Source organism: Erythrolamprus reginae, chromosome Z, assembly GCF_031021105.1.
Source record: "Erythrolamprus reginae isolate rEryReg1 chromosome Z, rEryReg1.hap1, whole genome shotgun sequence".
Taxonomy (NCBI): domain Eukaryota; kingdom Metazoa; phylum Chordata; class Lepidosauria; order Squamata; family Dipsadidae; genus Erythrolamprus; species Erythrolamprus reginae.
The window spans coordinates 3,637,012-3,659,715 of record NC_091963.1 but is presented as its reverse complement, the minus strand read 5'-3'; the positions used below and the strand labels follow the sequence as shown (position 1 = coordinate 3,659,715).

At 40.5% G+C, this 22,704-nt stretch overlaps 1 protein-coding gene across 8 annotated transcripts in view; it reads right to left on the bottom strand.

Moving 5' to 3' along the window:
- GJC2 (gap junction protein gamma 2) overlaps positions 1-22,704 on the bottom strand; it is a 74,107-nt gene that overhangs the window by 23,236 nt on the left and 28,167 nt on the right. Inside the window, exon 1 of one of the 8 annotated variants that reach the window (XM_070729622.1) lies at positions 14,199-14,279. The exons of the other annotated variants lie outside the window; for them this stretch is intronic. The gene's annotated coding sequence lies outside the window, so the exon portion shown is untranslated. Of the gene's footprint in view, positions 1-14,198; positions 14,280-22,704 lie in introns of those variants that run through there. 8 annotated transcript variants of the gene reach the window in all.

Below are 22,704 nucleotides of genomic sequence, written 5' to 3'. Positions count from 1 at the left end.
GCGAAGGGCGGGCGAGCAGCGAGCAAACTGCGGGTGGCCGGGCGAAGGGCGGGTGAGCGGCAAACGGCGGGCGAGCCGGGCGAACGGCGGGCGAGCGGGTGCTGGGGGGGGCTTCTCGCCCTCCCGCCAGCAAGAGGAGACCCAGGGAAGCCGCCCAGCAGCTGATCTGCCCGGCGCCATCTACGCATGCGTGCCCATAGAAAAAAGGGCGCGCATGCGCAGATGGTGTTTTTACTTCCGGGTTGCAAAATCGCCATATAGCCGTTTCGCAGTGATCGGGGTCGCAATACCCGGGGGATCACTGTAGTCTGGAGGACAGAAGGAAAAGGGGGGACAGGATCGAAACATTTAAATATGTTAAAGGGTTAAATAAGGTCCAGGAGGGAAGTGTTTTTAATAGGAAAGTGAACACAAGAACAAGGGGACACAATCTGAAGTTAGTTGGGGGAAAGATCAAAAGCAACGTGAGAAAATATTATTTTACTGAAAGAGTAGTAGATGCTTGGAACAAACATCCAGCAGACGTGGTTGGTAAATCCACAGGAACTGAATTGAAACATGTCTGGGAGAAACATAGATCCATCCTAAGATAAAATACAGGAAATATTACAAGGGCAGACTAGATGGACCAGGAGGTCTTTTTCTGCCGTCAGACTTCTATGTTTCTATGAATATTATCTGTATTGTTTTTATAAGCCAGATCTTCCTCGAGTTACAAGTTCAGCCACGTTCAAAATTTTCCTCTGAAAAAAAAAAATCCCTTTGTGTCCCAGACTTTGTGTCCTGCCTTTAAAAACATCCAACTGAGATTTATTTATTTACTGCCACCAAAACTACAGTCTGACTCCTGGAGGGTGTTTATTTCAAACACCTCCTATGATGCAAGAAATGAGAGAGAGACTATAGATAGCCCTTAAATTATGGCCACCATTGAGCTCAAACATTCTGTTGCTAAATGGGACAGTTCTTGGCCCATTGATGTCCTTTCTGGCCACAGTTGTTAAGTGAGTCATATGGTTGTTAAATGAATCTGGCTTTCCCCGTTGATTGTCAGAAGGTGGTTATAGAACCTGGGGCACAGTAACCATCATAAATGTGAGTTGGTTGGTTGGAATTTTGATCACATCACCATAGAGATGTTGCAACAGTCTTAAGTGTGAAAACAGTCGTAAGTCACAATTTTTACCAGCGTTGTAACTTTGAATGGTCGCTAAATGAATGGTTGTAAGTCAAGGACTACTTATATTAAACCACCTGTATTTACTGCCTGATTCTCGATTACTATGGCCACATTACTCATAGTAACTGAGCCTGGAAACTACAGTTCTAAGCCACGACAGTCATAAAATAAATCATTATTTAATATAGAAAACATAGAAGATTGACGGCAGAAAAAGACCTCATGGTCCATCTACTCTGCCCTTATACTATTTCCTGTATTTTATCTTAAGATGGATATATGTTTATCCCAGGAATGTTTAAATTCAGTCACACTGGATTTACCAACGTCTGCTGGAAGTTTGTTCCAAGCATCTACTACTCTTTCAGTAGGGAAAGCAAGTAGGATGCTTGGCTGCATAGCTAGAAGTATAACAAGCAGGAAGAGGGAGATTGTGATCCCGCTATATAGAGTGCTGGTGAGACCCCATTTGGAATACTGTGTTCAGTTCTGGAGACCTCACCCACAAAAAGATATTGACAAAATTGTACGGGTCCAAAGACGGGCTACAAGAATGGTGGAAGGTCTTAAGCATAAAACGTATCAGGAAAGACTTCATGAACTCAATCTGTATAGTCTGGAGGATGGAAGGGAAAGGGGGGACATGATCGAAACATTTAAATATGTGAAAGGGTTAAATAAGGTCTAGGAGGGAAGTGTTTTTAATAGGAAAGTGAACACAAGAACAAGGGGACACAATCTGAAGTTAGTTGGGGGAAAGATCAAAAGCAACGTGAGAAAATATTATTTCACTGAAAGAGTAGTAGATCCTTGGAACAAACTCCCAGCAGACGTGGTTGGTAAATCCACAGTAACTGAATTTAAACATGCCTGGGATAAACATGTATCCATCCTAAGATAAAATACAGGAAATAGTATAAGGGCAGACTAGATGGACCATGAGGTCTTTTTCTGCCGTCAGTCTTCTATGTTTCTATGTTTCTAAGTCAAGGACTGCCTGTAAACCTCTTTCAAGAATAGAAGTTCCAGAACTATTCCAAGCTTCTGCTGCTAAACCGTGAGATATCGCTTCCCCCACGCCCCCCCCCCAAAAAACTGAAGTAATTTTGGGGAGCTTTGCCAAGCTACGCAACCAGAGAACGGTCTTTGCAACAGACCGCAAAACGACAACGTTTCAGGTAGTTTATTTAGACGGAGCGATGCAAAATAGCAGGGAATCAAAAATGAAAATATTTGGTCTGGAAAGCAGCTAACTGCATATTTCAGAGCAAAATTTAGATTTTTCAAGCAGACAAACAATCATTAGACAGAAAACGCAATAAACTTTTCAGGGTCAAAGGAAGGAAGATTTTGCAGAACCCTTGGACAAAGATTAATGTCTCCAAAAAATGAGATCTTAATAAAAATAATAATGACATTTATTTATTTATTTTATTTATTAATCAGATTTGTATGCTGCCTCTCTCCGTAGAAAGCTTTACATATATCTTTTAACTTATGGCCACTACAATGAGTCCAAAATTTTCTGTAGCTAAGTGAAAAAAAATTGTTAAGTGAATCCTACCTCCTCCTACGGCCTTTCTTGCCACAGTGGTTAAGAAGATCCCTGCAGTTGTTAAATGAACCGGACAGTCATTAAGCGAATCTGGATTCTCCCCCATTGATTTTGCTTGCCAAAAGGCCGAAAAAGTGGATCGCGTGAATTTGGGGCGCTGTAATTGTCATAAAAACGAAATCAGTAGCCAAGTCCTCAGATTGGTCTTAAGTGTGAGGACCAGCCATTACAGTGCCACTGAAACTTCAAACAGGCACTAGACGAAGCGTTATAAGTCGAGGACTACCTAAAATGAATATGTATTATTTTATTAAATTTATATGGCTTTTCAGCTCACTGGGCAGCATCCTATGCCAGAGATGTTGGAGGTCAACTATCCCAACCCCTGGCTAGGGAATTCTGGGAGTTGCAGTCCCCCCAATCTTAAAGGGGCCAAGTTGGCAAAACAATTAGAAAGATGTGTTAAAACACGATTCCACCTTGAAGCAGACAGTGGTAGTCTTCGATTTACAACCATTTATTTAGTGACGGCTCAAAGTTACGACGGTACTAAAAATGGTGACATGACCGTTTTCATGCTTACGCTATATCGTGATCACGTGATCAAAAATCCAAATGATTGGCAACTGACTCATATGTATGACGGTTGCAGTGTTTGTGGGGTCTTGTGGTTCCCCTATAAGCAAAGTAGATGGGGAAGCCTGGCTCGTTTAACAACTGGAGTGATTCGCTTAACAACTGTGGCAAGAAGTGCTATAAAATGGGGCAAAGCTCGCTTAAAGCTCACTGTCTGGCTCAGCCACAGAAATTTGGAAATCAATTGTGGTCATAAGTCGAGGAATACCTCTATGCGATGCTGCGTCCATTGTAAATAGCATGATTTCTTGCCCACTGGCCAAATTTTTTTTTTTGAAAAAAATATATTGGTTTTCAAATACATTTTAAAACAGACAAACAAGGAGGAAAAAATAAACAAAAAACAAAAAAAAGACCCCAAAAACAACAACAAAAATAAATTATAATATCAGCAAACATTCAGTATTTTGGATATTTCATTAATTGCTATAATAATATACACATTATACGTTTGGCGGGACCCAGGGGAAGAGCCTTCTCTGTGGCGGCCCCGACCCTTTGGAATCAACTCCCCCCAGATATCAGAGTTGCCCCCACCCTCCTAGCCTTTCGTAAGCTCCTTAAAACCCACCTCTGTCGTCAGGCATGGGGGAATTGACATGTTCCTTCCCCCTAGGCTTATAAAATTTTTGTATGGTATGCTAGTGTGTATGATTGGTTTTTAACTTGTGGTGTTCTTAAAATTAATTTAATATTGGATTTGTCTTGTATTGCTGTTGCTGTGAGCCGCCCCGAGTCTGCGGAGAGGGGCGGCATACAAATCTGATTAAACTAAACTAAACTAAACATTAATTACAGTCATATTCATATTAATTCATACAATGACAAAATCCCTATTCAAACCGTTCATATTTACATATTTATATTCTTTGTTTTACTAATTTTTATGTACCTTTTGTGATCTTTTTATTTCTGTTTCGTAACTCAATCCAGCTGTGCCATTGTGCCCTTATTTCATAATACTCAGAATCTTTTTGGCCCCTTAATTCCACCATCGGAACAATTATAAATTTTGATCAAGTGGCCATGGGGGATGCTGAGCAACAGTCGTTAAACGAAAGGACCTGCTGTAACTCACTATTTCCTGCACCGTAGTAACTTCAAACAGTCGCTAAATAAAAAATTGCAAGTCGAGGACTATTTCTCTGGTGTAAAACCCACCCATGATCAAAAAAACCCGATGCTGTGTCTCTCCTGCACCCGGTCCCAAAGGTGGGCAGCTACTCCGTCAAATTCCTTGCCATGATAAGCTGGTGTAGAAATATTGGTAGAGAAATTGATTTAGACACATGGGAAAGAGTCTGGACTTCTAATTGGAAATTGACAAAGTCGGTATCGTTAAAGGAGAATCAAATTAAGATGTTCTATAGGTGGCATCTTCCACCAAGTAGAATTGCAAAAATGTTCCCTAACATGTCCCCATTGTGTTGGAAGTGTAAAAAAGAAATAGGTTCATATTATCATCAATGGTGGAGTTGTAGCAAAGCTAAGACATATTGGAAAACGATAGAAAGAATAATAAAAGAAATAGTAAGACAAGAAATAGAAAAAACTCCAGAATTTTACTTATAGAATAGAATAGAATAGAATTTTATTGGCCAAGTGTGATTGGACACACAAGGAATTTGTCTTGGTGCAGATGCTCTCAGCGTACATAAAAGAAAAAGAGACATTTGTCAAGAATCATGTGCTACGACACTTAATGATTGTCATAGGGGTCAAATAAGCAATGAAGAAGCAATATTAATAAAAATCTTAGGATATAAGCAACAAGTTACAGTCATACAGTCAACATGGGAGGAAATGGGTGATAGGAATAATGAGAAAAACTAGTAGAACAGAAGTGCAGATTTAGTAGAAAGTCTGACACTGTTGAGGGGATTATTTGTTTAGTAGAGTGATGGCGTTCGGGGAAAAACTGTCCTTGTGTCTAGTTGTCTTGGTGTGCAGTGCTCTGTAGCGACGTTTTGAGGGTAGGAGTTGAAACAGTTTGTGTCCAGGATGTGAGGGGTCAGTACATATTTTCCCCGCCCTCTTATTAGGTATAACTAAACAGGAATATAAGAAAGATATTTTACATCTAGTCATTCATATAACGACAGCGGTCAGGATAGTATATGCGCAAAATTGGAAAGGGGAAGATATTCCCAAAGAGGAAGAGGTTATTAAGAAAATATTAGACTGCGCTGAAATGGATATGATGACAAGACGGTTAAATAACCAAGAGGAATCAGAATTTTATGTGATTTGGAATAAAGTGTATACATGGATAGAGAAAAAGAAGAAGTACAAAATGAATATTAGGTGTGCACAATAGTAGTGTGGTTAGGATTAAATTTTTCTGTTTGTATTTTGCTTATAGTCTGGAGGACAGAAGGAAAAGGGGGGACGTGATCAAAACATTTAAATATGTTAAAGGGTTAAATAAGGTCCAGGAGGGAAGTGTTTTTAATAGGAAAGTGGACACAAGAACTAGGGGACACAATCTGAAGTTAGTTGGGGGAAAGATCAAAGGCAACATGAGAAAATATTATTTTACTGAAAGAGTAGTAGATCCTTGGAACAAACTTCCAGCAGACGTGGTTGGTAAATCCACAGTAATTGAATTTAAACATGCCTGGGATAAACATATATCCATTGTAAGATAAAATACAGGAAATAGTATAAGGGCAGACTAGATGGACCATGAGGTCTTTTTCTGCCGTCAGTCTTCTATGTTTCTATATACGAAGTTTATCTTTTATAATAAGGTAACATAAAATTTCTTCTTTTCACTTAAAGTAATAGGTTGATTTAAGATATTAATAATGTATTCTTTTTCTGTATTGTAATTTGACTTCTTGAATAAGAGGGGTATCTGCAACCCCACTTTATGTTAAGTGTGTGTTTGTACGTTTGTCAATTTTAAGAAAAATTAATAAAGTTTATTGGAAAAAAAAAATCCTTGCCAACAGAAACACCTCTTGGGATGATGGGAGGGTGAGAATGAAAATAGGAAATATTGCTCCAACGATTGTTCCTTTTCCTCTGTTCTCGGTCCAGAAACAATCCTCCTAAAAACAAACTGCGGACAAAAGGAAAGACAGAAAAAAAAGAGGGGGCCCGTGCCCCCTCCATACCACTCAGAAAAAGAAGAAAGAGGGGTGAAAAAATCACAACGACACTCGGAAAACAGAAGGTCTGGGTCGCGTTAAATGCGTCGGAGGAAACTCGTTGGGCCCTTCGTGTCGCTCCCAAAACTTAAATAACAGGAAATAATTTCTCTAATCTGCCTATTTCGCTGGTTTCCCACCCCGATTTTTAATACCCAGGGCTTTTCCTGGAGATTCCTTTTGGGCAAATTATTAAAGAAATGGAAGGAAACGGAGGGCGTTTTAAGAGAGTTGGGGGTCGCCCCCTTCTTCCTGGCACAGCACCGCACAAGAGGCACAATGGGTGTGTGCAGGCAGTTCCTGACTTACGACCCCAAAACATAATTGTTGGGAATGAATTGATAGATCAAACTTTAATGACTCCTTCCCTATTTTTGACAGGTGGAGGACGGGGTTTCAGATAGTCCTCGACTTACGACCACAACGGAGGCCTAGCATTTCCGTTGTTAAGCGAGACGTTTGTCAAAAGTGAATTTTTGCACTGTTTCACGGCCTTCCCTGGCAAAGTTGTTAGGTGAACAACCGCCGTTGTTAATTGAGTCACATGGTCGTTAAGCAGATCTGGCTTTCCCCATCGACTCTGCTCATCAGACGGTTGCCAAGGAAGAATCACGCGACACTGCAACCGTCATAAATACGAATCAGTTGTTTGTGCGTCTTAATTTTGCTCGTCCTGGGGAATGCTGCGACGGGCGTTAAGTGTTACAACTGCCTTTTTTTTTAGTGCGGTTTCAAGCATATAATTTGTAGTATTTGGAGAGGGGTGGCATAGATAGACAGACAGACAGACAGACAGACAGACAGACAGACATGTAGATAGATAGATTTAAAGCTAAATCTCTTCTGGGGTTTGAATTCTAGGTTGCAAAGAATTCCTAAGCTGAAAACTTTGCAAATTTGGGAACTGAAAAAATTGCTGGGACTCGTGTCTTTCCAATGGGGGCTGGGGCAGCTAATTAGCAGTCCTTTCTTTAAACATGGCAAATGGTCCTCGACTTACAGCCATTTGTTTAACAACCATTCGGAGTTACAGTGGCACAGAAAAAGGGATTCGTAGCCAGCCCTCACACTTACGACCATCGCAGCATCCCTGGCGTCCTGTGATCAAAATTCGGATGCTTGGAACCTAGTAAGTGCAGGTACTCCTCAACTTGCGGCAGTTCATTTAGTGACCCTTCAAAGCGCTCTCAAAAGTGACTTACGTCCATCATTTCACACTTACGACCATTGCATCATTTCCCCACCAAATTTGGACACTTCGCCACCGATGTGCATTTATTTATTTATGATAGCTGCAGCATCCCAGGATCACATGACCGCTTTTTGCAGACTGACCGATGGGCAACGTCCATGGGAAAAGACAGATTCGTTTAACAACCCTGCCGGTCAGTTCAGCAACTGCGGTGATTCACTTAACAACAGTGGCAAGATGGGGCAAAAAAACCTTGTCTCATTTAGCAACACAAATTTTGGGCTCAATTTTGGGATAGATAGATAGATTAGACAGATAGATTAGATAGATAGATAGATAGATAGATAGATAGACAGACAGACAGACAGACAGACAGACAGACAGACAGACAGACAGACAGACAGACAGACTGACTAGATAGATAGATAAGATAGATAGATTAGATAGATAGATAGATAGATAGATAAGATAGATAGATAGATAAGATAGATAGATAAGATAGATAGATAGATAGATAAGATAGATAGATAAGATAGATAGATTAGATAGATGGATGGATGGATGGATGGATGGATGGATGGATGGATAGATTAGATAGATATATAGATAAGATAGATAGATAGACAGACAGACAGACAGACAGACAGACAGACAGACAGACACAGGTAGATTTATTTATTTATTTATTTATTTATTATTTAGATTTGTATGCCGCCTCTCTCCGTGAACTCGGGGCGGCTCACAACAAGGCATAAACAAACCGTACAAATCCAAATAGATTCAAATAAATTTAAATATTTAAAAAAGTTTTAAAAAAGAACCCCAATATACTAACAAGCACACACACAAACATACCAAACATAAATTGTACATGCCCGGGGGAGATGTTTCAGTTCCCCCATGCCTGACGGCAAAGGTGGGTTTTAAGAACTTTACGGAAGGCAGGGAGAGTAGGGGCAGTTCTAATCTCCGGGGGGAGTTGGTTCCAGAGAGTCGGGGCCGCCACAGAGAAGGCTCTTCCCCTGGGGCCCGCCAACCGACATTGTTTAGTTGACGGGACCTGGAGAAGGCCCACTCTGTGGGACCTAATCGGTCGCTGGGATTCGTGATAGATAGACAGACAAACAGACAGACAGACAGACAGACAGACAGACAGACAGATTAGATAGATGGATGGATGGATAGATTAGATAGATAGATAGATAGAAAGATAGATAGATTAGATAGATTAGATAGATAGATAGATAGATAGATAGATAGATAGATAGAAAGATAGATAGATAGATAAGATAGATAGATAGATTAGATAGATAGATTAGATAGATAGATAAGATAGATAGATAAGATAGATAGATAAAATAGATAAATAGATAGATAGATAGATAGATAGATAGATAGATAGATAGATAGATAGATAGATAGATAAGACAGACAGACAGACAGACAGACAGATAGGTATAGATATACAGATATGGTGCAGAGAAAAAAACTTGACGTGGTGGAAGAAAACTAACTACAGTTTTGAAACCTGCATGTCTAATTAACTATAAAAAAACCTCAAGAATCAAAGTCAACAGAAATTGTGCTACAGACTGTTCCGCAGCGTAATCCACGGAACAACTTCTCGCCAGGAGTTGTGGGTGTTCAAGTTTTCAAGAAGAGATGGGTCAGCCATTTGTCTGAAAGGGTAGAAGGATTTGTGCCCAAGCAGTGGGGGTTGGTCTAGAAGACCTCTGAGGTCCCTTCGAATTCTGTTCAATCTATTCTGTAATATTTGGACCTGGCCTTGACAAATACACGTGCAAACACATCCTAACTCCCCCATACCTGGCGGTATAAATGAGTCTTGAGTAGTTTACGAAAGAGAGGGAGGGTGGGGGCAGTTCTAATCTCCAGGGGGAGTTGGTTCCAGAGGGCCGGGGCCGCCACAGAGAAGGCTCTTCACCTGGGGCCCGCCAACCGACATTGTTTAGTCGACGGGACTCTAACGAGGCCAACTCTGTGGGACCTAATCGGTCACTGGGATTCGTGCAGTAGCAGGCGGTTCCAGAGGTATTCTGGTCCAATGTCATGTAGGGCTTTAAAGGTCATAACCAACACTTTGAATTGTGACCAGAAACTGATCGGCAGCCAATGCAGGCCACGGAGTGTTAAAGAAACGTGGGCGAATCTTGGAAGCTGCAAAAGTAATAAATATGAGTCGCCAAAGGTCTGAATTGTGATCGCATGACTCTGGGGAAGGTCAACAGTGCTGTGAAAAAATGGTGATAAATCATTTTCCCCCCAGTGCCATTTGTAAAATTGAAACGGTCACTAAACGAGTGGTCGTAAGGACTATCTGTACACTTCTCTCCCCCACCTCCCGTTCTTCCACAATGCAACCCCCCCCCCCAATCTTTTTCAGCCTTCATTTTTAAAGGAGGATGGGGGAAATCTTTAAAAGATAGTTAGAGTCTCCACTGCGCTCTTAAAAATGTTCATACAACATCCATCCCCACAAAAAGGTTCAGGCTCTATTTAAGGTCCGGATCTCCCCCAGTTGGGGGGATTTGATTTGATCTTAATTTCATTTATTTGACTTATATGCTGCCCAATCCCATAGGACTCAGGATGGCCTTCAAAACACTGTTATTGTTGCATGCACAGCCAACTTCAGCACATTTTAAGTTGGGTGGAATTTATCAATCAATGAAAAATATCAGAAAAGGAGGAGGAAGAGGAAGGAAGGAGGGAGAGGAGGGAGAGAAGGAAGGAAGGAAGGAAGGAAGGAAGGACTCAATTATGTTGACCAAGACCAAGCACCAAGTTGGTGATAAATCAACCTGGAGAAGATCTAGTTAGTCACCAAAAAATTAACACTAACATGATAACTCCTCTTTCACTGGAAAAAAAAACAAGGATCCCTTGAGAAATCAATAATAATAATAATAATAATTATTATTATTATTATTTATTTATTTATTTATTTATTTATTAAATTTGTATGCCGACCCTTTCTGTCTCTGTAGACTCGGGGCGGCTAACAACAATAAAAAGACAATATGAACAAATCTAATATTAAAAGTAATGTAAGAAACCCCAATTTAAGAAACCAATCATACATACAGACAGACATACCATGCATAAATAACCATGCATAATAATGAGGAAGGTGAAAGAAAAGGGAAGAAGGTGGCAACAAGGTAGATAAATGCAGTTATGGTGGCAACTACACGAAAAGGACCAGCTTATTTATTAATAAGATAAATTATAAATTATTATTTATTATTATTAACTTGAAGACAGCTTCTCCTGGGCAAAGTCCATCTATAGGACACTGAGAGTCGCCTCCAAATTGATGGCACCTACAATTAATTTTAATTAATTTCAAGGATTCATGAATCTGAAATTGCCATCAAAGAACCAAAACTTGAAGGAATCTTGTTTATTGTCAAATGTTATCATAAATTCAGGTGGTCTATGCCCTCCTCTTTTTCCCATGAAAACTGTGTCCAAACAAATCTTCCCATTGACATACCACTTTATGCTACCTATTCTCATAGATCAAAAAAGGACCTGAAGAATCATAGAGTTGGAAAGACCCACAAATGTTAGAGGTTCTCCTGCTTGGTCCTCCAAGGTCCCTTCCAACTCTATTATTCTGTTCTGCAGTATCCACGACACCATCTTTGACAGATGATCTTAGCATTTAGACTTATATACCGCTTCACAGAGTTTTACAGCCCTCTCTAAGCGGTTTACGGAGTCAGCCTATTGCCCCCAACAAGCTGGGTCCTCATTTGACCCACCTCGGAAGGAGGGAAAGCTGAGTCAACCTTGAGCCTACTGAGATTCGATCTGCCAAACCGCTGGCAGCCGGCGATCAGCAGAAGTAGCTTGCATTATTTATTTATTTATTCAATTTTTTAATGCCGCCTTTCTTCTTAGACTCAGGGCCGCTTACAGCATGTTAGCAATAGCACTTTTTTTAACAGAGCCAGCCTATTGCCCCCACTATCCGGGTCCTCATTTATTTTTGTGGAAGGCTGAGTCAACCTTGAGTTGATGATGAGATTTGAACCGCTGACCTGCAGAGCTACAGTCTGCTTTAGTGGCCTGCAGTACTGCACTCTATCTGCTGCGCCACCAAGACTCTTCTCCATCTTTCGTTTGAAGACCCCCCCTAGTGATGGACAATTCCCACCACCCTCCTGTGGTGTTCCACCAAATAAACATTTGTGGTCTCAAGATGTTCCTTGTTCTTCATCATTTCAAAGCGTTGCACCTTTTGTGGCAAACCAACCAACAAAGCCAGAATAAATCCACTCTCTTCTTAGCGTGACAAACTTTCATATATTCAACCATCCTTATCATATCTTCATTTTTTTAGAACATATTTGATTGATACGCTGAATTGCAAGGTCAACACTTCTGGGTTTTGATCGAGAAAAGTCAAAAATTAAATCAAAATTCATGGTATCTCCAACTCAAGCTTCTCCTTTACAGACTTCGACGTATCCAAATCTTAACTTTTCCTTTGCAGTTTAAACTATTTATGCATCTTTAAACTGTTGTGCAACTTCACAACCTTTCTTTCAAATTGTTTAAAATTGGACAATGACTTTGCTGGTGCCAAACCTGGACAGTTGTCTCATAGGACTCTGCCTCGGGATATTGGGGGGCGGGAGAAAGGAGAACATGGATATTCTGAGTTCTAAACTGTACAAGCACCCTCTATTTTACAATTTGCACATTTGATTAATATTCAAGGACAGAAGGAAAAGGGGGGGGACATGATCGAAACATTTAAATATGTTAAAGGGTTAAATAAGGTCCAGGAGGGAAGTGTTTTTAATAGGAAAGTGAACACAAGAACAAGGGGGCACAATCTGAGGTTAGTTGGGGGAGAGATCAGAAGCAACATGAGAAAATATTATTTTACTGAAAGAGTAGTAGATGCTTGGAACAAACTTCCAGCAGACGTGGCTGGTAAATCCACAGTAACTGAATTGAAACATGCCTGGGATAAACATATATCCATCCTAAGATAAAATACAGAAAATAGTATAAGGGCAGACTAAATGGACCATGAGGTCTTTTTCTGCCGTCAGTCTTCTATGTTTCTATGTTTCAATGGGTATGTATCAAAAATCAGAAGGTATGTAGTCACGGAGGCTACAGATAGATATTTGCACATACACACCAGGATGGAAAAAACAGTTCAGAAAAGTGTAAAATAAATAAATAGAATAGAATGGGATGGAATAGAATCATAATTGAAAACAAATCAATACAATATAGCAGTGTTTCCCAACCTTGTCAACTTGAAGATATTTGGACTTCAATTCCCAGAATTCCCCAGCCAGCAAATGCTGGTGGGGAATTCTGGGAGTTGAAGTCCAGATATCTTCAAGTTGCCAAGGTTGGGAAACACTGCAATATAGAACGGAACGGAACTAAACAAAACAGAAGAGAAAGGAGAAGAGGAGAGAAGAGAGAACAACAGAACAGAACGAGGAATGGAGTAGTGTAGAATAGAATAGACTACAGAATAGAATGAACGCAAGAGAAAATACATAGAATAGAATAGAACAGAATAGAATAGAATAGAAAATATGGAAGGGAATAGAATGCAGAATAGTATAGACTAGAGTAGACAAGAGAAAATACATAGAATGGAATGGATTAGAATAGAATAATGGAATGGAATAGAAAATATTGAATAGTAGAATAGAATAGAATAGAATAGAATGAATTGGGGTAGAATAGAAACATAGAAACATAGAAGTCTGACGGCAGAAAAAGACCTCCTGGTCCATCTAGTCTGCCCTTATACTATTTTCTGTATTTTATCTTAGGATGGATATATGTTTATCCCAGGCATGTTTACATTCAGTTACTGTGGATTTATCTACCAATAGAAATAGAAAAGAAAAAAATAGAATATACATACAATGGAAAGGAATGGAATGGTATGGAATGGTATGGAATAGGAGAATAGGATAGAACAAAATAGAAAATATTGAATAGGAGAAGAAAAAATACATTAGAATAGAATAGAATAGAATGAATTGGAGTAGAATAGAAACAGAATAGAAATAGAAAAGAATAATATAATATAGAATGGAATGGAGTAGAATAGAGCAGAGTAGAACAGAACAGTAAGATAAAACAACACAATATAACACAATACAATATAATAACAAGACGCCCCTGAAAATTATTCCTTAACGTGAAATAACTACTGTATAGCAAAATCTTTATGGACCTATCCAATTTTTTAAAAAAAATATATATATATTTGCAAGGGTCGCACATTGTGAAGATTGCACATTGCAAGGATTGCAAAAAATTTGGAGATGGCATGAAGGTGACTTTAAAAAAATGCAAAATTGTTAACAGGGAGATCAGACAGGAGTTTGCAACCAGGTGGAGATATTTGGGGTGACTGCTCTCCCTCCTGAGCAGAGAAGGTGTAGGAGACACCTGGCAGGCGAAACCTACCTTTTCCTGGAAGATCTGGGAATGGAGCACCTCAAGGCGAAGCCAAAGAAAGAGAGAGAGAGAGAGAGAGTGGAACAGAGAGAGAGAGAAAAACGATGTGTGATTCACAACATGCGTCCCGAAGTTGATGCACCAGCAGGCTCCCGAAGAAAGACAGCAGGGATATTTCCTGGAGGTATTTACATAGATGTCTCTGCACACACACACACACAAACACACACACACACACACACACCACCGGAAGAGCCAGCCAGCCACACACTCACATGCACGGACGCACAAATGCAAGTTGATTTTGCGCATCACTGCTCCCAGGTGGGACCTGCAAACCGAGGCATGTATAGAGACGCCCTTTAACATCTGTTTAACTTCTTCTCAACCTTGGCCCCTGGGAGGCAGATGGACTTCAACTCCCAGAATCCCCCAGGCAGTGTATTAGCCGGGAAATTCTGGGAGTCGAAGTCCACTCATATCAAAATGGGGGATTCTGGGAGTAGAAGTTCTCCTCTCTTCCACTGGCCAAGATTGCGCAACTTTCATTAGACCTCGCGTAGACGTAGAGTTTAGACAAGAAGCCTATGTTTGTATATTTGTGTGTTTGCGTGTATGCTCATGCTTGTGGGAATGTGGTGTGTTTAATGGCACCCGCTCGCTAAAAAGTTTTCGGCGCCTCCAACACTCAAGATAAACTAAAAGACACCCAATATATACAATCTTTGACTTATAACTACAATTGAATCCAAAAATTTTTTGTGGCTAAGCAAGACAATTGCTAAGTGATTGTTGCCCCAATTTACAACCTTTCTTGGCACAGTTGTTAAGTTAATCACTGCTGCTGTTAAGCCACTTTTTTCAACGTTGCTGTAACTTCAAAAGATCACTGAGCGGGTGGTTGTAAATTGAGGACTACCCATAGCAGCTTTTTAAAAATCTAAGCCCTCCACAAAGAAATACAGATTTTTAAGCCTTGCATAAGCCTCACTGGCAATGAAGTGGTATGTCTCAAACCCAAAGGCTGGTTGCCAGCATCCATTTCTTTCAATGTCTGATTGATGGCTTCTTAGCAGGTTATAACGCTGAACACAAGATTTTTCCTCTGTGAAAATGCCGACATTTCTTAATTACTTAATTAATTAGATTTGTATGCCGCCCCTCTCCATAGACACAGGGGGGGGGGGGCTTACAGCAGTGATAAAAAATAATACATGGTAACAAATCTAATACTTAAAATCTAAAATAGCAATTTTACATTAAAAATCTAAAAAAAAACCAGTGCAGTGATACCTTGTCTTACAAACTTAATTGGTTCCGGGATGCGGTTTTTAAGGTGAAAAGTTTGTAAGATGAACAATGTTTCCCATAGGAATCAATGGAAAAGCGATTAATGTGTGCAAGCCCAAAACTCACCCCTTTTGCCAGCCGAAGCGCCCGTTTTTGCGCTGCTGGGATTCCCATGAGGCTCCCCTGCATGGAAAACCCCACCTCCGGACTTCTGTGTTTTTGCGATGCTGCAGGGGAATCCCAGCATTGCAAAAATGAGCGCTTCGCTGGCAACGGAAGTCCGGAGGTGGGGTTTCCCAGCGAGGGGAGCCTGAGCGAAATCGCAGCATCGCAAAAACACGGAAGTCCTTGAAACCCCACCTCCAGACCTCTGTGTTTTTGCGATGCTGTGATTTCCGTTGCCAGCAAAGCACCCCTTTTTGCGCTGCTGGGATTCTCCTGCTGGGATTCCCCTGCAGCATCACAAAAATACAGAAGTCCAGAGGTGGGGTTTCCCATAGAGGGGAGGGAGCCTCAGGGGAATCCCAGCAGCACAAAAATGGGCACTTTGCTGGCAACGGAAGTTCGGAGGCGGGGCATCCCAGCGGCGGCGGTGGGTTTGTAAGGTGAAAATAGTTTGTAAGAAAAGGCAAAAAAATCTTAAACCCCGGGTTTGTATCTCGAAAAGTTTATATCACGAGGCGTTTGTAAGACGAGGTATCACTGTATATAAAAACATACACACAATCATATCATACATAAAACTACATAGGCAAGGGGAGATATCTCAATTCCCCCATGCCTGATAGCAGAGGGTCCTGCCAGACGACATTGTTTAGTTGACGGGACCCGGAGAAGGCCAACTCTGTGGGACCTAACCGGCCGCTGGGATTCTTGCGGCAGAAGGCCTCCTCTGGTATTTTTACTTATTTACTTATTTATTTATTTAACTTCTATGCCGCCCTTCTCGAAGAGAATTAGGGCAGCATACAACATAATTAAAACAATATGTATAAAGAAATCTAATTATTGTTAAGAAGAATTATTTATAAAATCATAAAAACCTCCATCTGCAGACATTCCCATTCATTCAATTCAATCATTCACAACATCGGCCGGAGACAATCCCGCGTCTCATGGTGCCCCTGCCCACCGGCAGAGGTGGGTCTTTAGAGCTTTACGAAAGAGCGGGAGGGAAGGGGCAGTGCGCATCTTCTGAAGGAGTTCGTTCCAGAGGGCTGGGGCCGCCACAGAGAAGGCTCTTCCCCTAGGACCCGCCAGATGGTATTGTCTGGCCGATGGGCGGTGGGACCTCACCGGATGCTGGGATTCATGTGGCACAAGGCAGTCCCGAAGATAGTCTGGTCCTAAGCCATGCAGGGCTTTGTAGGTCATAACCAGCACTTTGAATTGTGCCCGGAGACCAACTGGCAACCAGAAATGTTGAGAATAGAATAAGCCTTGTTTCAAAGCTGACAATATCAGGGTCTTGGATTCCCGACTAAAATGCTGGTGGAGGACTGAAGCACGCTCTGCTTCTGCATTGGGTCTCGTGAACGATGCCGCTTGAGAGGATGGCAAACAAGCAGAAGGACCCTGTTGGCTGCAAAGCGCCTGGCGGTGCATTGACGGAGCGATCTCCAGCCTCCACCTTGCACAAGAGAGGCCCTGTTAGGAGAAAGAGGGCGGAGCCAGCAGAAGTGGCAGGGTGAAAGCACAGAATAAAATAAAATAAAGTAAAATAAAGTAAAAATAATAAAATAAAACAAAATAACATAACATAAAATAACATAAAAGGAAACAAAATAAAAAATAGCAAAATAAAATAAGTTTTACATAAAATAAAACAAAACAAAACAAGAAATAAAATAAAAAACAAAATAAGGAAAAGATAAAATAATAAATAAAATAAAATACACTAAAGTAAAATAAAAATAATAAAATAAAACAAAATGACATAAAATAACATAAAAGGAAACAAAATAAAAAATAACAAAATAAATTAATAATAATAATAATAATAATAATAATAATAATTTATTAGATTTATATGCCGCCTCTCTCCAAGGACTCAGGCCGGCATACAAATCTAATAATAATAACAAAATAAAATAAGTTAAGATAAAATAAAATAAAATAAAACAAAATAATAAATAAAATAAAATAATAAAACAAAACATAATAAATAATAAAAGAAATTAAAAAATAATAAAAAATAACTTAGAATAAAATAAAACAAAATAAAGAGAGAGAGATTACCAACTCTCAATTAAGTAGTCCTCGACTTAAGGCCACTATTGGGATTACGTGGCTAAGTAAGGCGATTGTTAAACGAGTTGTGCCCAATTGGATGACCTTTCTTATTTGCATATCACTGCAGGTGAGAGGTGAATCCAGCTCCCCCCCACATTGTCAGAAGCCAGTGGAGAATTTGCAATGGGGAATCACCTGACCCACGGACAGTGCAACCGTCGTATGTACATGTCAGTTTCCAAGCTTCTCAATTTCCATCACGTGATGCTAGGAATGCTGAAACGGTTGCAAGTAGGCTTTCTGGTTGTAAAACACTTAACAATTGTCTTGCTTAGCAACAGAATTTTTCGACCCCACTGTGGTCATAAATCGAGGACCATCGGCACTAAATTTTTGTAAACCCTCCGCAGGAGGGAACCATCCGTAAAGTTTAGGGGAAAATAACCCAACTCTTACAAAATAATTAGACAGTTGCTGGTAGCTCTCGACATGTGATCAAAATTGAGCCCAAAATATCTGTGACTAAGTGAGACGTTTCTTAAGTTTGTTTTGCCCCATTTTACAACTTTCCGTGCCGCTGTCGTTAAGCGAATCGCTGCAGTTTTTAAGATAGTAAGCCAGTTGTGAATCCGGCTTTCCTATTCATGGATGGGTGCCAACAGGCTCAAGCTCAATCCAGACAAGACTTAGTGGCTGTGGATACTGCCTGCCAAGGACACGTCCATCTGTCTGTCTATTCATTCATTCATTCATTCATTCATTCATTCATTCATTCATTGTTTAGTGACCATTCAAACAGCACTGCAATTGTTACAATAGCAATTAAACTGACCGATGGAAGATTTTTCTCGCTTATGACGGTTGCAGCGTTCCGGCGATCATGTGATCCAAATTCAGACGGTTTAGCAACTGACTCACATTTACGACGGTTGCAATGCCCCAGGGTCAGTTGGTCCCCTTTTGCGACCTTCTGAGAAGTGAAGTCAATTAGGTTCACTTAACGGCCACGCGCCCCACTTAACAACCACGGTGGCTCACTGAACAACTGTGGCAAGAAAGGTCGTAAGATGGGGAGAACCTCGGTGAACAAATGTCTCACTTAGCAACGTGAATTTCTCTTTCAATTGCAGTTAGTTGAGAACTACCTGCAGACCACCACGCATACAAATTGGTCACTCTATGGCCAATTCTGGAGTAGCCACTTGCCTGGAATGGTGTAGTTTCTCCTGTTTGAGCAGAGGGCTGGACTAGAAGACCTCCAAGGTCCCTTCCAACTCCTATTCTATTCTATTCTACTCTACTCTAATTATAATTCTATATTCTATTAATTTTGTTTTATTCTATTCTATTCTGTTCTATCTTTCCATTATTCTATTCTATAGTCTAGTCTTCCCTTATTCTTTTCTTTTCTATTCTATATTCTATTCTATCTTATATTCTATTCATTCCTTATTTATTCTATTATATTCTCTATTCTATTAATTTTGTTTTATTCTCCTCTGTTGTATTCTATTCTATTCTTATTCCTTTATTTTCTATTCTATATTCTAGCCTTTCCTTATTTTTTTCTATTCTGTTCTATTCTATTCTTTCCCTACATTCTTTTCTAGTCTTTCCTTATTCTATTCTATTCTTCCCTTATTCTTTTCTATTCTCTATTCTATTCTACTTCTATATACTATTAATTGCTTTATTCTATTCTGTTCTATTCTATTTTTTCCCTATATTCTTTTCTAGTCTTTCCTTATTCTATTCTATTCTTCCCTTATTCTTTTCTATTCTCTATTCTATTCTACTTCTATATACTATTAATTGCTTTATTCTATTCTGTTCTATTCTATTCTTTCCCTATATTCTTTTCTAGTCTTTCCTTATTCTATTCTATTCTTCCCTTATTCTTTTCTATTCTCTATTCTATTCTACTTCTATATACTATTAATTGTTTTATTCTATTCTGTTCTGTTTTATTCTTTTCCCATTCTATTCTCTATTTTATTCTGTTCTCCATTCTTTTCTATCCATCCCATCCTATCCCACACATTTTATTCTATTCTTTCAAAAATTCCTATTTTGTTCTGTTCTATTTATCATTCCATTCTATTCTTCTATATTCCGTGTTCCCATTCCGTCATTGTATTTTATTTGTTAAGGGACGGGGGGAGTTTTCCCCACAGCCCCTTCCTTTTATTCCGATTGAAATTTCTGCCTCAGCAAAAACAAAATAAAATAAAATAAAATTGCTTCGAATTTCGGGAAAGCCACCAAGAACGAAAGAAAAGAATAGGCAATTATCCTTCGATGTGTCACCAACCCTCCGCCGAACAATGGAAGGGTCAGTTCCTGTGCGAGCCAGCACACAGCCGCTATTTCAATAGGTGGAAACTAGGCGTATCGCAACACCCAGTTGATGAGTCAAAGCGAAGCAATGTGGGGTGTCTGGACCCCGATGCCCTCCAGAGTCTTAATGAACTGGAAAACGGCAGCAGGAAACCCACCGGTTGGTCATCAAAGCCCTCTTTGTCCTGTCCGAAAAAGACTTTGGGTTTTCCACTGCTGGAAATCTAAAAAAATTTGGCCAGGGAACTGCAGGTATTAAAGGTCCCTCCGGCCAAGGGATGAGGATGGCCGGGATGGGGGATCCTGGTAGATACGGGAACGAGGCCAAGAATGTGCTTTGATGGGGTCCGTCGAGGGCCCGGCTGAATCCGGAAGGGCGAAGGAATGACGGGGAGGAGGTTGAAAAAGGATCTGGAGAGGGGCCAGGAATTTTGTTTTCCTGGGGGAGGAAGTTTAAAATTCTTCGCCCCTTTTCTAATTCCCCCCCCCCTTAATTAGAGGATTGTTTCACTGTGTTTGCCATCAGGTCCTTCGGGCTTCCAGAATTCTGATCCCCCCCCCCCCGAAAACCAGTGAGGGCCAGCATACGGCATCCACGCCGAATCAACCAATCAATCAGTGACTCAACCAACCAACCAACCAGTCCACCCACCCATCCATCATTATTTATTTATTGTATTTATAGGCCGCTCACTCCAAAAGGACTCTGAGCGGCTAACAATTGGAATAAATACAACAATAAATACAACAACTAGACAATGTCGCTTGACGGGACCTAGGAGAAAGGCCTTCTCTGTGGGGGCCCCAGCCCTCTGGAATCAGCTCCCCCTGGAGATTCGTACTTCCCCTATCCTCCTCGCCTTCCGTAAGAGTCTGAAGACTCATTTATGTCGCTAGGCTTGGGGTCATTAGATCCCAGCCTCTGGCCACTATGCTTGGTTTGTATTTCAATGAGTGATTTCTGATATTTAGCTTTTTTATAATGTCTTAAATTAACTATTTATATTAATTGCATTTTGTATACTGTTTTATTGTTGATATGTTGTGAGCCGCCCAGAGTCCACAGAGAGGGGCAGCATACAAATCCAACCAATCAATCAATCAATCCCAGCGACCAGTTAGGTCCCACAGAGTGGGTCTTCTCCAGGTCCCGTCAACCAAGCAATGCCGCTTGGCGGGACCCAGGGGAAGAGCCTTCTCTGTGGTGGCCCCGGCCCTCTGAAACCAACTCCCCCCAGAGATTAGAATTGCCCCCACCCTCCTTGCCTTTCGTAAGCTTCTTAAAACCCACCTCTGCTGCCAGGCATGGGGGAACTGAGATACTCTTTCCCCCTAGGCCTTTACAATTTTATGCATGGTATGTCTGTATGTATGTTGTATGTTTGGTTTTTATATTAATCAGGTTTTAATTGTTTTTATTATTAAACACTGTCTTATTATTGCTGTTAGCTGCCCCGAGTCTCTGGAGAGGGGCGGCATACAAATCCAATAAATAAATGAATGAATGAATGAATGAATGAATGAATGAATGAACGAAGGAAGGAAATAAATAAATAAACAACCAAACAAACAACCAAACAATAATAAATAAATAAATAAGGCCCATTTTTCAATGCCGTCGTAACTTCAGTCATTAGATGAACGGTTCGAAGGCAAGGACTACTGCCCTGCGGGTTGTAAGTCGAGGACTTTCTGGAATAAAATAAGAGTATAAACGCCCTCCTCATTATCTTTTTTAAGATAAGTTTGATGTGGCCTTGAAAGCTGAGCAATTTCTTCCTGCTTCAAGAGAGTAATTGAGGAAGTTTTTTTCTAAAAAGAGATTAAAGGCTCCCTTAAGAGACACATCTGACTCACAACAGTCGTTTTATTGGAAATTCCTATATATATATTTTGAACCGCACGGGTGTGGCTGCTAGCCATTCCTTTCTTTTCAAGATATTTCTGGATGTTTTTATGCACTGGCTGGGTGTGTTTGTGGTGTCAACCCTCTGCTGCTGCCGCAGCTGCGTCTACAACTGGGATTCACTTGTTGGATTTTTAGGAGCGACAATGCAGGTATGACCGTGTTTCACACTTATGACCATTTAGAGCCCCCCCCCCCCAGGGTCACCTGAGCAAAATTTGGCCGCTTGACTCACACTTATGACGGGCTGCAGAGTCCCGAGGTGACGTGATTCCCTTTTGCAACCTTCTGACTAGCAAAATTGGTGGTGGAAGCCAAGGTTATTCGCTTAGTGACCACGAGAGTCGCTTCACAACCGCAGGATTCACTTAACAATCATCCATTGAGGGCAGTAATGGGCTGCTGCCCCCACTGGGGAGGGGCACACAGTGGGGGTTAGTAAGTTTATGCACTATTTATTGAATACTGGACAGGTTTTGTACGTCCTTTAATAGTACCTTAATATGATCCTTAATTACTTTTAAAATAGGAAATAATTAGTGTGTTTTTCCCCATAAAGGCTTTAATCATTTTAATCATTATCCAGAACTGAACTTTTATGGCAATGAAAGAAAATTGAGGTACTTGCCTAATCTGTTATCTTACTAAATCTTTATAGTAATGAAAGAAAATTGAGCTACTTGCCTACTCCGTTATCCTACTGAACCTTTATAGCAGTGAAAGAATATTGAGCTACTTGCCAAATCTGTT